At 45.5% G+C, this 18,646-nt stretch overlaps 1 protein-coding gene and 1 non-coding gene across 3 annotated transcripts in view; both read left to right on the top strand.

The window, feature by feature from the left end:
- Positions 1-5,292, top strand: part of Mapk1 (mitogen-activated protein kinase 1) — a 66,765-nt gene extending 61,473 nt beyond the window's left edge. For both annotated transcript variants that reach the window (XM_027413217.2, XM_027413216.2), the window contains exon 9: positions 1,770-5,292. The gene's annotated coding sequence lies outside the window, so the exon portion shown is untranslated. The remainder of the gene's footprint in view (positions 1-1,769) is intronic.
- A 3,530-nt stretch (positions 5,293-8,822) lies between these two features.
- Positions 8,823-8,929, top strand: LOC113835429. Its single transcript, XR_003484974.1, has one exon. It is a non-coding gene; the product is annotated as a U6 spliceosomal RNA (small nuclear RNA).
- The last annotated feature ends 9,717 nt before the right edge of the window (positions 8,930-18,646 follow it).

The raw sequence follows: 18,646 nt of genomic DNA, 5'->3' as shown, positions 1-18,646 counted from the left end.
TTTCTCAGGGAGGCAAAGTCTAGACTTTGCCTAGATGCTCAGAAGGATCTGTATATGCCTGGGCTGTGCTTCATGAACTTAAAAGAAAAAAAATAGAATTTGTGTTAGAATGTAAATAAACAATGAGGTAAAGCATTCTGGGTAGGTCTGAAGTGGCTGCTGGAGAAAAAGTTGGTTTTACAGAAGCAGCATGGAACAGACAAATAGTCATGATTGTGGACACTGCAGATAGACAGACAAACAGCCAAGATGGTACTAAGGTGCTGTTGACAGGAAGCCAATATTATTATTATAGCAGTGTAATGCTGGAGACCCACAGTTATTCCATATATTTCTAAAGTGTGGCATTTTCCCAGTGATCTTTTAATGACAATTTTCAGCTATTCTAAAGAATTGAAAAAAATTTCTAAGTAGGTTCTCCTTTCCCACCACATTAACATTTGGCTGCTCTCATACATTTCCAAGAAAAAATTGCCATCTAGACTAACTTTTAATTTATTTTCTTTAAAGTAAAAATAAGGGACTGGGGGGATGGATCAACAGTTAAGGGCACTGGCTACTCTTCCAGAGGACCTGGGTTTGAGTCCCAGTACCCACGTTCCAAGGGTTCTTCCTCCCTCTTTGTGGCACCATGGGCACTGTACATACAACATATGATACCCATACACATAAAATAATGATAACTTCTTAAATAAAATAAAAATTAATTCAGAAGGTGGTAGCACTGAAGTATTTTCTGACTGACAGACAAGTCCTCAGGTTCATTCTGCATGTGGTCATACACCTCAGTCTCTGGCATAGATCTGAGAATTTGTCCCTGAGCTTAGCCTATGGAACTCAGACAAGCTCCAAGCTGAGGATAGGAAGTGCTTGAGAGACTCAGGGGCATTGGGCGTGTGGGGGTTGTGGGGACAGGATGGGACATGACAAAACACCCTCAAAAAACAAAAAACAAACAAACAAAAAAAAAACACTTGCTGCCTGAGGCTAACTTTCTGTTGTCTATGTAGTGGCCTAAGCAGTCCTGAAAGGTCAGGGTGATTGATTGCATTTTGCATATGGACATTTCCAGTGTTGATCTGAAGGGATGCTGTCAGTACCTCATTTTCATCCAGACCCATCTCCTGAGTCCCATACTGTGAATGTAGAAGAAGTTTGCCTTTCTTCTTTGCCTATTTCTGAGTTTTCTCAGGCAGATGGATTACTAAGAGCATTAGCCTCAGCTCCCTTTGGTTTACTGGATGCATTTTAGGTCTCGTTAACCTGTCAGCCTATGACCTTGTACGTAATTGGTCTATGGCACTCATCCTTACCACCCTACTTTTGGGGGGAAAGGGGGCTGGAACAGGGTTTCTCTGTGTAGCCCTTGTTATCCTGGAAATCACTCTGTAGACCCACCTGCCTCTGACTCCCAAGTGCTGGGCCTGGCTTGAACTTCTGAGCCCTCAAAGCCCAACCCCAGAGACACGCTTCCTGCAACAAGCCATACCGCCAGTAATGCCACTGCCATATGGAGGGGCATTTTCATTCAAACCATCATACCATACCAACTTAGCTCTTAATTGTCTGAGAAAGATGGCTGTGAAATGAGAGCAGAGCTCCAACCTCCAGGACCTGCATGTCACACATACCATGTTATGTGTGAGAGTGCAGTGGCCTTTTTACAGTATTTTATTCCCATTACATCTTTACTTTGCCATGTTGTGCTGTTGCTGCCTCTATTGTGACATGGCTCAATCCTTACTCCTGAGTTTATCTTTTTTTTACAGGACAAGGGCTCAGAGGACTGGACGCGCTCAGATGTCGGTGTTCCTCCCAGTTCTTGACCCCTGGTCCTGTCTCCAGCCCGTCTCAGCTTACCCACTCTGACTCCTTTGAGCTGCTTGGAGGGGCAGCTTCTGGTAGTAGTGGCTTTTATACTTTCACAGAATCCCTTCATCCAGAGATGTCTTCTGGCACCAGTGCCCTGCAGCAGCGAGCACTTCCAGTGCCCTCACTGCCTACTGTCGTTTAGTCACTGACTGCTTTCTGGTTTGAAAGATGCAGTGGTTCCTCCTTCCTTGAACCCTTTCTGCGTACGTGTCACCCTGCTGAACCATGCAGCCTCACCAGAGCGGAGTCTTTCCAAGCTGGCCAGTCACTGGCATCTCGCTTTACAGTGAGGAATGCTATTACATAAGGCACTTTAAGTCAGTGACAGCTCCAAATTTGCACTTCATCTGTTGACTAGTAAACTGTACCCAGAACAGGAGCTTGTGGACACCCCTGGATGGTATTGCAGCTTCAGGGGCAGGCACTTCTGTCACGGGAGTCCTTTGGGGACATTTTTCTGTGTCTCATGTTAGTCCCATATTTAAGGTATGTACTATTTGCCCAGCTTGTAAAACAATTGGATCACTATTCTAGGAAGCACTGCACCAGCAGTGTTGATTCTAAAGGTTCCCTAAAGTTACTTCTGTTGTAATGGAGGTGTAACACTTGCCAAAATGTTACATGCTGTCCTTGGCCAGAGATTTAAAGTAACAGTTCTGCTTGTCATTTGCTGCAAGATGCACAAGCACTAAACTGTAGAAGTTTCTGGTGAAGTAGAGAGCAAGCTGACCTAGATGTTCGGGGTGGAGCTCCATATATGCCTTGAGCTGTTTTACACGGAAGGCTGATTTTGTAACCACATTCACTGCCTTGGGGTTTAGTTAAGAGGAACACTGCGTCTTAAAATGAGAAAGTGTACAGTTCTTCTCCTACAGCATGTCGGCATCTCAAGCTCACTTTTCAGTGGTATAATGACTTATAATAAAGCCTTCATGAGCTGTCATCATGAAGCTCTGTTCTGTTGCCAAGTATTGAGGTGTTTCTGGTACTGCTGAGTTAATGTCATAAAAGGCTAGCAGTAACTGTGTTCGAGCTCTCTCCTATTTCCTGATCTATTTTGTTCTGCGCTGTGTGCTGTGGAGTTGATGGTGTTATCCCAGTACAGTGCCTCCTGACCCCCTCACTGCTCTCTGATGAGAAGTTTGCCTTGTTCAATACTTACTGTGCCCTTGCATGACTGTTAAGGCTTTCTGTGCAGAGATCACTGTCCAAGTGTCACATCCTATGATTGAGCAAAATCTATTGTGACCTCTGAATTGTATTCCACAGAGACTGCTATCCAGAAGATGATTTAGGAGAGATAATTCTAGTGTTAGCTTTTCATTTCTCATCTGTCTTTTTTTCCCCCATGATTTTTGACAGCACCGGAGAATGGGTTCTATAAAGACTGCCTGCTAGTATGAACAGAATGCACTTGTAACTCATGGAAATAAATGTACATCTTTATCTTTACAACGATGATATTATTCAGTGTTGATTTCCTCTGGATCAGTGTGTCTTAAGTGGATAGTCACAATCAATTTATAATTTGTGCTTCAGGCAAAAATGTTCATGGGCCTCACTCCACTCCTCCCCACCCCCACCCCTGCACTGCCCCACACATCTGTTTATGTAAGATGGCTTAGAAAGATCATTTCAGCCAGGTGTTGTATACTTTTAATCCTAGCACTCAGGAAGGCAGAGGCAGATGGATCTCTGAATTGGAAGACAGCTGGGACTACATAGGCCCTCCTCAAGCCCCCCCCCCCAAAAAAAATAGAAAGGTTCTCTCCTCACCCTCTGAGCAGCAAATGATTCTGACATAGCCCTCTCAATATTACAGGTGTTAAGTAGTCAGATGGTGATGATGACACACAAACATGCCAGGTTGGAAGCTCTGGTTCCCTCTGAAAAGGGCCTTCTGCCTGTGTATCCTAAAGCTGTGGGAAGGGCTATTCAATAGTACCCATGGTGTCTGCTACTGGGTTCAGTGTGACACTCCCCTCACCTGGCTAAAGCGTGGCTGACTCTTCAGAAACCAGATCTCGATTCTTCCTAAGTCCCTGCTTTTCACTTCCACACATGAAGCCCACCCTGCACTAAAAGATGCAGAATCTACTTTTATTGATACACTAGTAATGAGTTTTCTTCTCTTCTCTTTTTTTAAGCATTGACAGTTTTCCTACTTGTCTCTTTATGTTTCTTGAAAAAGGAGGTATTCACATTACATTTTGAGATTAATTTGCAGTCTTCTAAATAAGGAAACCATAGCCTCATCATCAAGGGGACTGAGCTCTCTGCGCTGCCCCTTTCTGGTACTGTGAGGTGAGATTGGTGTTGAAACCACTCTCTGCATCCTAGAGTCACTATACCACAATTAGTGCAGCTATGTGCATGGCAAATGACACACCAGAGAGCCATAGAGCCAGTGTAACTGTGGTAACTGGTAGCTGTCCTGTGTAGTCACACTCATTGCTTTGGTTCTTCTCACATTTCTAAAGATACACTGACATTGAGCACCTCCATTATGTACATACATAGGCAAGCTGTCAGGTGGTGGGTTTTTCCATGTCTTGAAATATGAGCAGAACACTGGTGAGAACATGCTGCTCCTTTACTTTGTATGAAGAAGACGCCTGCTCAACAATCCGAGAGAGACTGGTGAGAGTTGTGCGTAGGGTTGAGGCCTCTCCGTAAAGAGCTGTGTGGTGCATGTGTGCTCTCTCACGCCATTCCTCCTCCTGTGAGCAGGGCAGGGTAGTGGGGTGGAGGTGACTGTTAGCTGTGTCTGCGGAATCACAGAGGTCCATCACCCACACTGCATGCCACATAGTGTTCAGACCACTTAGAGGAGACTTTCATCTGCTTATGATTAACACTTACATTAATATTAATAGTTACATTTGAATTTTGGTGACTTATATAGTATGGTAACAGTATGTTAATACAATTCACATATGCTTTGGGTCCTTGATAATTCTTTTATATTTGTAAATCAGTGTTTTGGAGCAATCCCAAGTTTAAGGGAAATATTTTTGTAAATGTAATGGTTTTGAAAATCTGAGCAATTCTTTTGCTTACACATTTTTAAAGCATTTGTGCTTTAAAATTGTGCTGGTGTTTGAAACATGGTCCCTATGGCCCAGATGAGACATGTGGAGTGGGGTAAATAGTATGACATCTCAGACTGTGTCCAGCTTGATATGGTTGATCAACAGCAGTGGGATCCAGAGTCTCTAGGGTTGCACCGGGTTTACCTAAAGCTTGTTGCCCTGTTTTTTGTGCCATTTATCCCTGTGGAACACTCCAGAAGGTTCTTACATTGCTTTGTATCTGCTTTGTACTGTTGGTACCTTTTTGGTATTGTATCCCAAACTGCATAGATATTTAGAATAATGGTAAGTTTAAAAAATAAATGTTGAAGGAAGATTTTATTCAGAATCTAAATGTTTTTTCATTATATTGTTAAACTTGAACATTTATCTGTGGTTTATGTGATTTGGTTAATGTGTACAAAAAATGTAAGAGAGGTTTATATTTCATCTTAATTCTTTTGATGTTGTACACGTGCTTTTTAAGAGAGATAATTTGAATGTTTATGGTACCAGACTTGTAATAAGAATTACAAAAAAAAAAAAAATTCTTAGAATCATTAAATTGTGTCACTGTATTAACCAGATACCAGTGCTGTTGAGTACTGTGTGGTTGTTCCACATAGAGTGCCTACCAACTTTGACTCTGCTGCCAGCTGTTAGTAGCAGGATCAGAAATTGGTGCTCTGGGTGACTGGGTACCCCCTGTACCCTCCCCCATCCACTGGCCTTCAGTGACCTTACTACAGGTGGACCTCGGATGTAGTTTCTTTTCATACCAGGAACTCATAACTTATTAACAGGTCTTGGGCACTTGTTTCTCAGTATTTATGGGGGTGCTTTGGGTCTCTAAAGCCAAGTTGAGCACCTTCCCCTCTGTTGTTAGGCGCAGCTGGCTCTCTGTGCTCAGTCTGCAGCAGACTGCCAGCTATGAAAGGGAACCAGTATCGTATGCATGGAAGGTAGAAACATATTCAAGTAATTATCACTGCACCACAGCAAATACTGAGTGAATACCAGATCTTCCCAAATGTCTTTTATGACATTGTATGTTGTTGCAAGGTGTCAGTAAATCCCTGATTACTAAACCGTGCTTCTGTCCATCTGAGAGGAAAACCTGTTTTGAAAACTCCTCAGGGAACAGAGTTGGTATAACCTAAACTGAATGGGCACATCACATTCAAATCTACTCCAGGAGAAAGCAGTGGACGTGGCTGTCTTCCTTGTTCAGTGCTGAAGCCTGCTCCTTACAGTTTGCCATACCTCAACAGCAGTGATAGACCAGCATCTTGACTGCCATACATAATCAGGACTAAGTGTCACTGGGCTAGGGGCGGGGTGTCACAGCAGGTGGAGGGAATTGTAGGGTCCTCCTTGGGGCCTAGTACTGAGGTGAGCAGGATAGGGCATGAGAGTGTCCAGAGCAGTAGGATGATGGTTTTTTGTTTTTTTTTTAAGATTTATTTATTATGTATACATCATTCTGCTTCCATGTATATCTGCACACCAGAAGAGGGCACCAGATCTCATAACGGATGGTTGTGAGCCACCATGTGGTTGCTGGGAATTGAACTCAGGACCTTTGGAAGAGCAATCGGTGCTCTTAACCTCTGAGCCATCTCTCCAGCCCGGATGATGGTTTTTCTGTAGGACGTGTTTTGTACATCTCTGAGTCTAAGAGCAAAGAGACAATGGGGAAGAGAAGATAGAGTGAAACAATGGACAGTAAATACCAGCTTCTTGACCGCCATCAAGAATGGCTAAAGCCAGGAGGAAACAGCAAGCTTGTGCCTATTGTCTTTTTTGGTGAAGTAAAGATCACTGATGGTGAGGAACATTGTCTTCTCACCCTTGATGCCAGTCACTGGGTTAGACAAAGCAGAGTGCTGAGAGGCCAGAGTGGAGTAGTGACTCAGTGAGAAAACCAGCCAGAGGGCCAGGGGTAAAGGGCTGTGGTGCAGGTAGCGTAGGCTGTGGACACTCATTACAGAGAGGTGGTAGCAAGAGGCAGGATCCCCCTTGTATCTAGATTCTTTATTAAATATAGAATATCTCTCCACAGGAGAGCAGAAAAATAGGTAGAACTATTTGAAGAGTCTGGAGACCATTGCTTTGGATGTGTTTCCCTTAGATAGTGATATAACAAAAGAGCAGATCACCTGATAGAGGCTAGGCATGGTGGCCCATACATTTAATTCCAACACTCTAGAGGCAGAGCCTGGTCTTTAAAAAGGAGTTCCTGGCCAGCTGAAGCTACTTAGGGAGACCTTGTCCTGGGGTGGGGGTGGGGGGAACACCCAATAAAAGAAACTTGTCTGTGTGTCTTTCCCCTGATTTACTAATTTCAAATGAATCTAGCAAATACTGGATTCCTGCTGTTCACCTGCACAGCCAGCAACTGCCTGCCTCAAGGACCATCAGTATCTTCAGGAATCACCAGAGTTGCATCTCTCTTCACAGAAGGGAGAGAACATTTATATGACGATATAAAATACAAGACCTGTCTCCAAAAAGAAAAACACAACAAACTTGCCTATAGTAGATTTGGGGGTATTCCTTTGTGGGGATTCTTGAAGTATATACTTAAAAGCAAAGATTGTGACAGGATGTGAAAAGTGGTCTCTGTTAAAACAGCTTTCTTGTGTTCTAAGACCTTTAGCAGGGCCCACTGGGTACCATCACTCCCTTTCACCATAGACCTGCATACATATAAGAAGTGGTTGGAGGGGGGCGGGTCTTCTTTGAAATGTAGGGTATGTGGTATCTGGGGAAATTCCTTTGTTTCCTTCTTTGCCTTCATTCTCAGTTTTCTAACTTCCTCTTCACAAAGGAGGATGTATGGGAGGATGAAGAGGAAGGACCTTGTGTTTTGATGTTTACACTGCTAGAGATGAACTCCAGATCCTGTAGCATAAATAAGAATTAGGTCTCCATCACAGTGTGCCCCCAGCCTAAGGGAGGTTCTCGCCTTCCACACATGAGCTTAGAGGTGGTCTTCCCCTCAACTGAGGTTCATGGCTTGGAACTCTAGCCTGTAGTGCTGGGATGGAACAGACCAGGACAAAAAGGATGCCCAGGGTTTGAGCTCAGTGATGTACAGGGCACAAAAACTTGGAAGAGAAATGGTAGAATTCAAGGCCAGCATGGGCTGCATAGCAAGACTAGAGATAGGTAGTAAGCCATTGCCTGGCTGTGTTGGCCCACACCTTTAATCCCAGTGCTTAGGAGGCAGAGGCAGGTAAGTTAGTTAGACGTGGTCTACAGAAAAAGACCTGGGACAGCCAGGGCTACACAAATAAACCCTGTCTCAAAAAACAAGGTAGTAAGCGAGGTGGTTAAGTGTTGGGTTGCTATTAGCAGGAGCAGGGGAGCCAGTTTAGATGTGTGACTGGTGAGTGAAAACTGACTCCTAGAGCCAGGTGGGGTTATCTGTATAGTAAGACACCTAGTAATGAAGGTTAGGCGTGTAAAGAAGCTAGAAGTAGGGGGAGGGGGGACTGGGGTCAGGGCTGTCGAGGCCAAGAGACCCTGGGCAATGCAGGAAGCAACACACACTAGCTGACTACATGCAAGGGGCCCAGGCCCACCTGATCGTCCGAGTGTTCTTACATCTCCCTTTTCAACACTAAAGTATTCCCAACCATGATTGTGAGATTCTCAAAGGCCTTGTAGAGCAGAAAGTGTGGATTTTCTTAGAATTGACTACACAGACTTGGGGGGCACTGAGACAAGACCAAAGTGAAAAACCCATAGTGGATAAGCAGGAGCACCACCAGGGCTCTCAGGCTGACTCAGGCTGCAGATGTAGTGTAGTAGTGTGTGTCATTTGCACACAAGGCCCAGTACCCCAAAATATTCTGGTTTTAAAAATTACTTTTGGTGCTTGCTTCGGCAGCACATATGCTAAAATTGGAACGATGCAGAGAAGATTAGCATGGCCCCTGCGCAAGGATGACACGCAAATTCATGACGTGTTCCATAGTTTTATTTTCATATTCTGAAAAAAAAAAAATGGCCATCTGTTGTCCATGTGAAGTCCACAGCACCATGTTCTTGAGTTTGGGTGCCTTTCTCACCAGTGCCCTGAATTGAGATGGAATCTGGAAAGGTGTACCTGCATCCTGTGTGTCTCCCACTCCTAAATAATTTTTGAAGATGAAGTAACCAAGGAATCAGTGAAGCCACAGGCAACTGTTCGCCATGTGTAGAGGTGGGCAGAGGAGACCAAGCTGGCAGCAGAGGCCCACGAGCTGGAACGGCTATATGTCATAATGCCAGAGTCCAGAACCTGTCCGGGGAGCTCATCCTCCTGACTTAGAAGGATGAGAAGACCAGACCACTCTGCGCGGAGAAGACACAAGCACGGGGGCAAAGGCACTTGAGAGGTAAGGAACTAAAGGCTGTGCATTTGCCGAAGCAGGGCTCAGTGCCTGCATATTTAAACCACAGTGCCATGGCCAAAGGAAGGGACAGCACCCTGCTCCCACCTTGTTAGACAATGCGCTGGCCACTGCTAAGCTGAGAACAAAACCCCTCTGGGTAGGCCTTTGAGGCAGGTAGGTGCAGAGATAAAGCCGCCTGCCATTAATCCTGAGATTGATTCTTGTGACCCACTTGCACTCACAGGAACACATGAAGTGAACATTTTGGGTTTGGTTTTTAACTTTAAATCTCTACATGTCAGAGCAGCTGCCTCATCAGAACTCATTTCAGTTGTGAAGCAAATGCAGTACCAAAATATTTAATGAAGGAAGCTTTGCTGTTAGTGGTGGCACTAACCCACCTCAAGGAACCGTTAAGAATTAATACAAGGATAAGATTGATTTGCCAGGTGATGGTGGCAGCAGCACACGCCTTTAAAGCTAGCACCCGGGAGGCAGAGGCAGATGGACCCCAGTGAGTTCAAGGCCAGCAAGGTCTACAAGGATACACAAACCCTGTCTTGAAAAAAAATCAAAAGCAGATGTCATGAAAGAAACAGCATGCTTCTGCCCTTTGTGTGTCCTGGTCAGCAGTGGAGTTGGCAGAACTGCAGCCTGTGCTCTGCAGTTCTGTCTGCAAGAGGCAAGCAGCCAACAACACAGTTCTGCCCAGGCAGGAGCTGGGTGACAGTACTGGGAGCCATGTAGACCTGACACAGGCACCCTGCCTGGAGTCCATTTGGGGTATGAGGCTGCTTTCCTGCTGTTTACACTTAAAAATGGACTGTGGCCAGGGCTGGAGAGATGGCTCAGAGGTTAAGAGCACTACCTGCTCTTCCAGAGGTCCTGAGTGCAATTCCCAGCAACCACACGGTGGCTCACAACCATCTGTAATGAGATCTGGTGCCCTCTCCTGGCCAGCAGGCAGAACACTGTACACATAATAAACAAATCTTTAAAAATAAAAAAAAAAAAGGGCAGGGCATTGGTAGCTCATGCCTTTAATCCCAGCACTCGGGAGGCAGAGGCAGGTGGATCTCTGAGTTCGAGACCAGCCTGGTCTACAAGAGCTAATTCCAGGACAACCTCCAAAGCCACAGAGAAACCTTGTCTCAAAAAACCAAAAAGGAAAAATAAACAAAAAAACAAAAACAATGGGCTTGTGGTCCCACTATTGGGACACCTTGGCAGCCAGAGCCAGGCAGCACATCTAGGCTGCTGATTGCTGGCGTGCCTTAGTTACTCCCCCTGGAATTTAGATAGTCCCAGGGCCTGTACAAACCCTGCTCTACTGAGTGATTACATAGCTTTAAACAAGTCTACATTTTTAGCAAGATAATCTAGTGATTTGTTAAGTAAGAAGTCCTGAACCTTGTTTGCATAGCCACTCTAAAGACATTCCCATCATTGGTTAACTTTCTAATTAAAATGCATAGTTTATTTTCTCCCTCACAGTGGGCGGCAGGCCCTTAGCTTCGTGCACTCCTTCATTTGCAGGAAAAATGGGAAATCAAGTGGCAGCTGGCAGCTCCAAGGAGCGCACAGTGCCATGGCAACTGCTTCCATCAATAGCTTACTTTCATCTCTGCTCTTAGATTTTCCTCTTCTTGGTCCTAAAGCTGGAAATGTTTTAATTTGGAAAGAACATAAAATAATGTGTGGTTGCTATGTCAGTAGCATCTGCACACTTCCTTATTGGGCTGAAAGGTCAGCTACGTTTAGAAACGAGGACGCTCTGAAGAGTTTACATCCCTTCTCCTCACCGGGCTGAGGAGCCCACAGTCTCACATCTGTGTAGATTGCTTCTTCCTGGCTGATCCAAGGATTTGGAACAGAACCGTGGGGTGGAAGTCAGGCTGGCAGTCCCTTTAGGGTGATTGCTTTAGGTTTTTTTTCTTTCCCAAGACCCAGTGCATGCCGGGCGTTGGTGGTGCATGTGTTTAATCCCAGCACTCGGGAGGCAGAGGCTGGCGGATCTCTGTGAGTTCAAGACCAGCCTGGTCTACAAGAGCTAGTTCCAGGACAGCCTCCAAAGCCACAGAGAAACCCTGTCTTGAATAACCAAAAAAAAAAAAAAAAAAAAAAAAAAAAAAGGCGGAGTGCATAAGTCTGCTAGGACTGCCATAGCAGCACCTTGCAATGGTGGCTTAAGTGATGAATTGTCTCAGTACTGGGGGTTGATGTCAAAGATTAAGGTGTCTCAGGATTGGTTTCCTCTGAGACCTCTTAGTTTGTCGATACCTGTCTTTGGTCTGTGGCTTCACATGTGGTAAGTGTCTGACCAGAATATCTTAGGCCCACCTTAATGACTTCATTGCAACCTAATTACCTTTTGGGGAGAAATGGTGGAGGTGTTGGTTTGGTTTTTTTTCCAGACAGGGTTTCTCTGTGTAGCTTTGGAACCTGTCCTGGAACTCACTGTGTAGATCAGGCTGGCCTTGAACTCACAGAGATCCACCTGCCTCTGCCTCCCAGTTCTGGGATTAAAGGCATGGCCGCCACTCCACACTCATTACCTTTTTTTAAGTTTCAGCAAACTGAGCAATTCGTTCACGACTGTGGTCTCAGTTATCTGGAAGGCTGAGACGGGAAGACTGTACACTTAACACCAGCCTTAACTACACGCTAAAGAGGTGACTGCAATTAAGAGCAGCTAAAGAGGTGACTGCAATTAAGAGCACCGGCTTCACTTGCAGAAGACTAGGGTTTGATTCCTAGCACCTACACGGTGGCTTACAGATGTCTGTGACAACGGTTCTGAAAACCTGACACCTTCTTCAGGCCATTGCCAGCACACATGGTACACAGACATGCAAGCAGGCAAAACACCCACATATATAAAATTTTAAAAACTGCAGTCACATTTGGGGTAACCATTCAGTCCATGACATCTTCCAGCCTGGATCCTCTAAGGCCAGACTTGCCTTTGCCATCTGTGTTTAAAGAGCCAGCTCCTACACAGCTTCCAGCCCTTTTTTGGAGTGGGGGAGGTAAAGAGAGATGTGTAGATATTGGTACAAAGTGTGCACACATGCATGAATGTTTGTGGTGACCAGAGATGGCCTGCTGCCTCCCTCAATCACTAGCCACTTTTTTTTTTTACCTCCTTTATTACTGTTTGAGAATTTCATGTACATACACAATGTGTATTTTGTATGTACATTCCTTCCATTCCCCCCATCCCTCCCTACAATTAATTCCTCCTATTCCCACTTTTCCTTCCCATTTTCATGTGTACTTTTTTTTTATCTCTGCTGAGACAGGGTCTCTGTACCCCTGATTGTCCTGGAACTTCTGTGTAGACCAGACTGGCCTCAGAATCACAGAGATCCGCCTGCCTCTGCCTCTTGAGTGCTGGGATTAAAGGCATGCACCACATCGATAAGTGCATGTATTTCTATTAACTCTCAACCTGTGAGTCGTGACCCCATTGGGGTTGAACGGCCCTTTCACAGGGGTCACCTAAGACCATCAGAAAACACAGATATTTACAGTTCTTAACAATAGCAAATTACAGTTACAAAGCCATGAATAATTTTACGGTTGGGGGTCACCACAACATGAGGAACTATTAAAGGGTTGCAGCATTAGGAAGGTTGAGAGCCACATTGCTTTAGGCCATTATGTAATACATCCCTGAAAAAAAAAGACTCCCCTTTTCCCAGAAGCCACACATGCCAGTAGTTCCTGAGCTAGGAGTGAGACTCAGAAACTACCTCTTCCCCTGTGAGTTCCTATGTGCAAATGCCTTGTTGTGTAGTTGTCTGCTGCCTCTCACAACCTCATCCCTCTCCTGTGATGGTCCTGAGCCTGGGAGGAGGGTATGTGATATGGTGTCCCATTAGAACTGAGACCTCTACTCTCATTCTCTGCACCTTGACCAGCTTGAGGACTGTTAATAGCTGAAAGAAGATGCAGGTTGAGAAATGCACTAAACTACAGGCATAAGGATAAATCAGTACCTCTGAACCCTAGCCACAGGTTTTTGACCCTAAAACCTGTGCCAGGTAAGTTTGCATCTCTTGGAGCAGGCCTTAAATTCAGTCAGAAAGTAGTTGGCTACTTGCATTCATACACAATCGCAGCAATGGGAATATCTCACCAATCCAGTTGCTAAAAGCTGGTAGAGATCACGGGCAGGCACACATCTTTACCCAGCACTTGTGAGAGAGATGGAGGATCTCTGCGATCCTCCTGGATCAAGGAGGATCACAAGGCCAGCCTGGTCTACAGAGTGGAAAGAGGACATTGACTTCACCCTCCAGCAGGTGGGATGACTCATGTCAAGTTAGTTCTGGAGGCTAACCAATAGCAATGGCAATAGCCTGGAATACTGGCAGCTCCAGAGGGAGCCCACGCCTAGCACTAGACTTTTTATTATTAGATAGCCTGTTTGAGGAGGACATTGTCCCCACAATTAAAGGTAGCTCCATTTAAACTGTGTGTGTGTGTGTGTGTGTGTGTGTGTGTGTGTGTGTGTGTGTGTGTGTATTTTAGGAAACAGCTATAATAGTAGGTTTCCATATTATTTTTTTTAAAGGTTTTTTGTTAGCTATCCCTTACATCTATCAGTTTCCCAGGGAACCTAGACTGCACCAATTATGCCAGACTGGCTGGCCACAAGTCCCAGGCATCTCTCTCTCTCTCTCTCTCTCTCTCTCTCTCTCTCTCTCTCTCTCTCTCTCTCTCTCTGTCTCTGTCTCATACACACACCCTGCTGAAATTATTGGTGTGTTGCGCTGCATACAGCTTTTACACAGACACACAGACATTGGGGATTCAACTCAAATTCTTATACTTGTGTAGAATTACTTTACCAACTGAGCCATCTGCAGCCCCAGGCCCCTGTGTGTGTGTGTGTGTGTGTGTGTGTGTGTTCACATGCACATGGGTCTATAGAGGTCAGAAACTGTCACGTGTCTCCCTCATCACTCTCCATCATACTTTTTTTGAGGCAGGGTCTCTCTGGTTAGCCCCTGAGAGCATCCTGTCTTAGCATTGGGATTGCAAGCACTCCCCATCATGGTCGGGCACTAGGGATCCACATGAAGGCCCTTCATGTTTGTGCAGCAAGCCCTCTACCCATAGAACCATCTCCACAGCTACTGCCACTGTTGTTGGGTTTTTTAACTCAGGTCTGGGCACATGCTCAGCAAGCACTCACTAACCAGTGGCCAACCTAATGCTGCCTCTCTCCAGGAAGCCCTGCTCTGGCTCTGAGAGGAAATATTGTAGATAACAGTCCTGAGCGTTGACTCTGACTGGCATCTTGGGTTTTAACTGTGTCCTTGAATACCCTGCAGCACACACACGTACCTCATAGAAGTTCTTAGCATTGAGCACCAGCCAGGATCAAACCAAGTCCCTGCCTTGAGGGGAGGGGGTAAACGACAAAGGTGAAGGAACGGGGAGAATGAGAAGGAAGAAAGCTGGATGAAGAAGGGAGAGGGTGAAGGCACCGGCCTCTGGTGTGTGGCAGAGAAGACTTGTCTGAAAGCACAGGTGAACAGAACCCTGAAGGAGAAGAAAGACTGGTTAAGAGTCCCCGCAGGAATACATGTGAAGCCATGCAGGGAAAAGCACGTGTTACAAGACACTGGCCTCTACACTCAGCCTCCAGTTGGGATCTCTAAGTCCCTGAATGTCTGGCCTGGCAGAAGAGATCATTATCTAGAGTCATTCCCTGGAGATGGCTTTGCTGTGTGGCTTGATGTAGGGCTAAGCACCACTGACTTCTAGCTCTAGTCCCACATGGCCTGTTACATGAACTTCCACTGAGGATACCAAAGTGTTTCAGATTTTGGACCATTTCCAGAGTATGGGTTTTTAGATGGGGACTTTAGAACCTACATTGCAGCAATTTTTAAATTACTACTTAGTAGTGTTAGACATTGTTGGACACCAGCCCTCTACTTTCAATGTGTGGATCCCCCAAACAGAACACTATAAATAGAAAGTGTGTGGGTAATGTGGCCAATGAAATTTTCAAAATAAACAAACATTACTAATTATTGGGGATACCAAATCAAAGCCATGGTGAGGTACTCTCGCCCCTGTTAGGTGGCAATCATAACTATAGGATAAGAAGCTGTGTCTGCAAAAGCTACTGAACCTATTGGAACCTTGGTAGTGTGGAGAGGTTGGAATGTTGCAGGTCCAAAACCTGGTTACAGTTGATCTCCAAATAGGGATGTATTACACCAAAATCCTATTTTCCACCGATTAAAGGGCTGCCTAAGGATGCTATCAGAGATAGCCAAGATTTCCCTGCTTGGCCACTCTTCAAAGGGCTTGGATTTATGACTCTGTCTTGGACTGTAAGAAGCTGATGAAGCTACTTCTAGGTGGGAATGTAGTGTTTGGGGTAACCCAAACCTGTTCCCTGGCTGTAACCCTTCTCCCTTGGACTTCAGACCTGTAGTTTTGCATCCACAAACAAAGAAACAAAGTGTGAGCTGCTGTAATTTCCCATTGATTTTAATCACAGGACATGGTAGCACCAGGAGAAGCCCTAAAGGATCTCCTGTACTCCAGACATAATCTGTCTTCCTTCATTGGGAAGAAGCAATCCAACTTTCCCTTGGGAATCTGGAACAGTCACCCTCTTAATATTGTTTTGGCTTTCTTAGCCTGTTGGCTTAAGGGCATCAGAAGCCCACAGTGGCCAGGTGGAAGTCTGACTTTCCAATCCAATGGAATGTTTGTTGTGTCTCCTGGCAGGAGAGCTTCCCCATCTTAAACCAAAACTTCTAGGCCAACAGAACTTAAGGTTGCAGGAACTGGAGGCAAAAATGTTCCTGGTGGGTCACTAGGGGTGAGGGTGAATGGAACCATTTCCTCTTCCACCCCTTGAGTCCTGGACCTGTGGATCCTGGCAATAGGAGAAACTATAATAGAATAACTGCAATAGAATAACTTTATGTCAACTTGACACAAGCTAAAGGAGAGGAGGGAACCTCAAGAAAATGCCTCCATAAGATCCAGCTGTAGACTATAGGGCATTTTCTTAATTAGTGATTGTGGGTGGTGTCATCCTTGGGCTAGTGGTCCTGGATTCTACAAGAAAGCAGGCTAAACAAGCCATGAGGAACAAGTCAGTAAGCAGCAGCCCTCCATGGCCTCCAGGCTCCTGATCTGTGTGAGTTCCTGTCCTGTCCTGGTGATAGAAAAATGTGAGCCAAATAAACTTTTTCATCACCCAAGTTGGTTTGGTCATTGTATTTCATCGCAGCAATAGTAACCCCTAACTAAGAAGTATACACTGCCTTCTTGGGAATCCCCAGCCTCCCAGGCTGCTGCCACATAATTGGTGCTGTACTTGTGTCTTCAAAGGGCCATTCCATCTTTCTGTCAGACCAGCTGCTTCATGGTGATGCGAAGCAGGGTAAGACCAGTTTATGCCATGATGTGGGCCCACTGCTGCACTTCTCTGGCTGTGAAGTGAGTTCCCTGGTCAGAAGCAACTCTGGCTAGAATACAATGATGGTGGGTAAGACATTCTGTCAATCCATGCATGGTGGTTTTGGCAGAAGCATTACATGGAGGAAAGACAAATCCATAACCAGAATAAATATCTACTCCAGTAAGGACAAAGAGTTGTCCTTTCCATGGAGGAAATAGGACAATGTACTCAATGTGCCACCAGGTCACTGATTGTGCATCCCAGGTAATGGTGCCATATCTGGGGCTCAGCATTGGTCTCTGCTAATGGCAGATCTGGCACTCAGCTGGAGGTGGAGCTATGTCAGCTGTGGTGAGTGGAAGCCCATGTTGTTGAGCCCATGCATAACCTCATCTCGGCCACCATGGCCACTCTGTAGGCCCATTGGGCAATGACAAGGATGGCTGGGGGAAAAAAGACTGTCCACAGAACAGGTCATCTTACCTACTTGATTACTGAAGTCACCTTTTGGTGAGCATTTACATGGGACACAAGTATCTTCACATCTTCACTTGGAGAGATCCAGCTATATATGTGTTCCCCAGATGACTTTCTCACCAATCTTCCAGTCATACTCTTTGCAAGCCCCTGACCATCCAACCAGTCTGTAGGCTACAGCCCATGAATTAGTGAACAATCACACATCTGGCCATTTCTCCTTCCAAACTAACTATGACCATGTGTACTGCCCGATGTTGTGCCCACTATGAAGATTTCCCTTTGCCAGTGTCTTTCAGGGATGTCTCAGAAAGGGGTTGTAATGCTGCAGCCGTCCACTTTGGGGGGTACTTACATAGTGTTCAGAACCATCAATAAACAGAGTCCTTAGTCTCCTCTTCCTCAGACAACTGATCATAGGGCACAGCCCATGAGATATTCTTTTTTTTTTTTTTTTTCGAGACAGGGTCTCTCTTTATTGTTTTGGAGGCTGTCCTGGAACTAGCTCTGTAGACCAGGTTGGCCTCAAACTCACAGAGATCCGCCTATCTCTGCCTCCTGTGTGCTGGGACTAAAGGCATGCACCACCAATGCCCAACGGGCACAGCCCATGAGGCTATGGTGCATGTTCAGTAGCAGAGAACATTGTAACAGGAGTTGAAACCATAGGCATTTGGACAACTTCATCAAGTAACCTGCTTGTGTCTTCAGGACCTGCTTGGGATCTATCATGTATATACTACGTCTATTCAATATTGGACTGCTGCTGTGCACGTCCTCCTTTATGGCTTGATGGGTCCAAAAATACCCAGATCATAATGAGCAGCTCAGGTCACTTGGTAGCCCATTGTAAAACGTTCAGTTTCCACTAAGCCCAATAACCGGCCAAGAGCTGTCACTCAAAGGGAGAGCAGTTGTCTGCGGGTGATGGTAGAGCCTTGCTCCAAAATTTCAAAAGGTCTCATCTGTGATTCACCTATAGGGCCTGCCAAAGGCTACAAACAGCATCCCTATCTGCCACTGACACCTCAAGTACCACCATAGGGTCTGCTGGATCATATGGTCCCAAGTGATAGAGAAGCCTGCATAGCAGTCTGCACCCATTGAAAAGCCTTCTGTCCCAGCCCCATTCAAAAGCTAGCAGCTTTCTGAGTCACTTGGTATATGGACCAGAGTGACACACCCAAGTGAGGAATGTGTTGTCTCCAGAATCCAAATGGACCATTAAACATTGTGTTTCTTTCTTGGTGGTGGGAGGGGCCAGGTGTAATAACTTATCCTTCACCTTAGACAGAATATCCCAGCATGCCCCACACCACTGGACTCCTAAGAATTTCAGTGAGGTAGAGGTCCTTGAAATTTGGCTGGATTTATTTCTCATCTGATGTGTATGTGTTAACAAG

Source organism: Cricetulus griseus, chromosome 4 (assembly GCF_003668045.3).
Source record: "Cricetulus griseus strain 17A/GY chromosome 4, alternate assembly CriGri-PICRH-1.0, whole genome shotgun sequence".
Lineage (NCBI taxonomy): Eukaryota > Metazoa > Chordata > Mammalia > Rodentia > Cricetidae > Cricetulus > Cricetulus griseus.
Note: the sequence above shows the minus strand (reverse complement) of the source record. Positions and strands in the feature narration are given on the sequence as shown.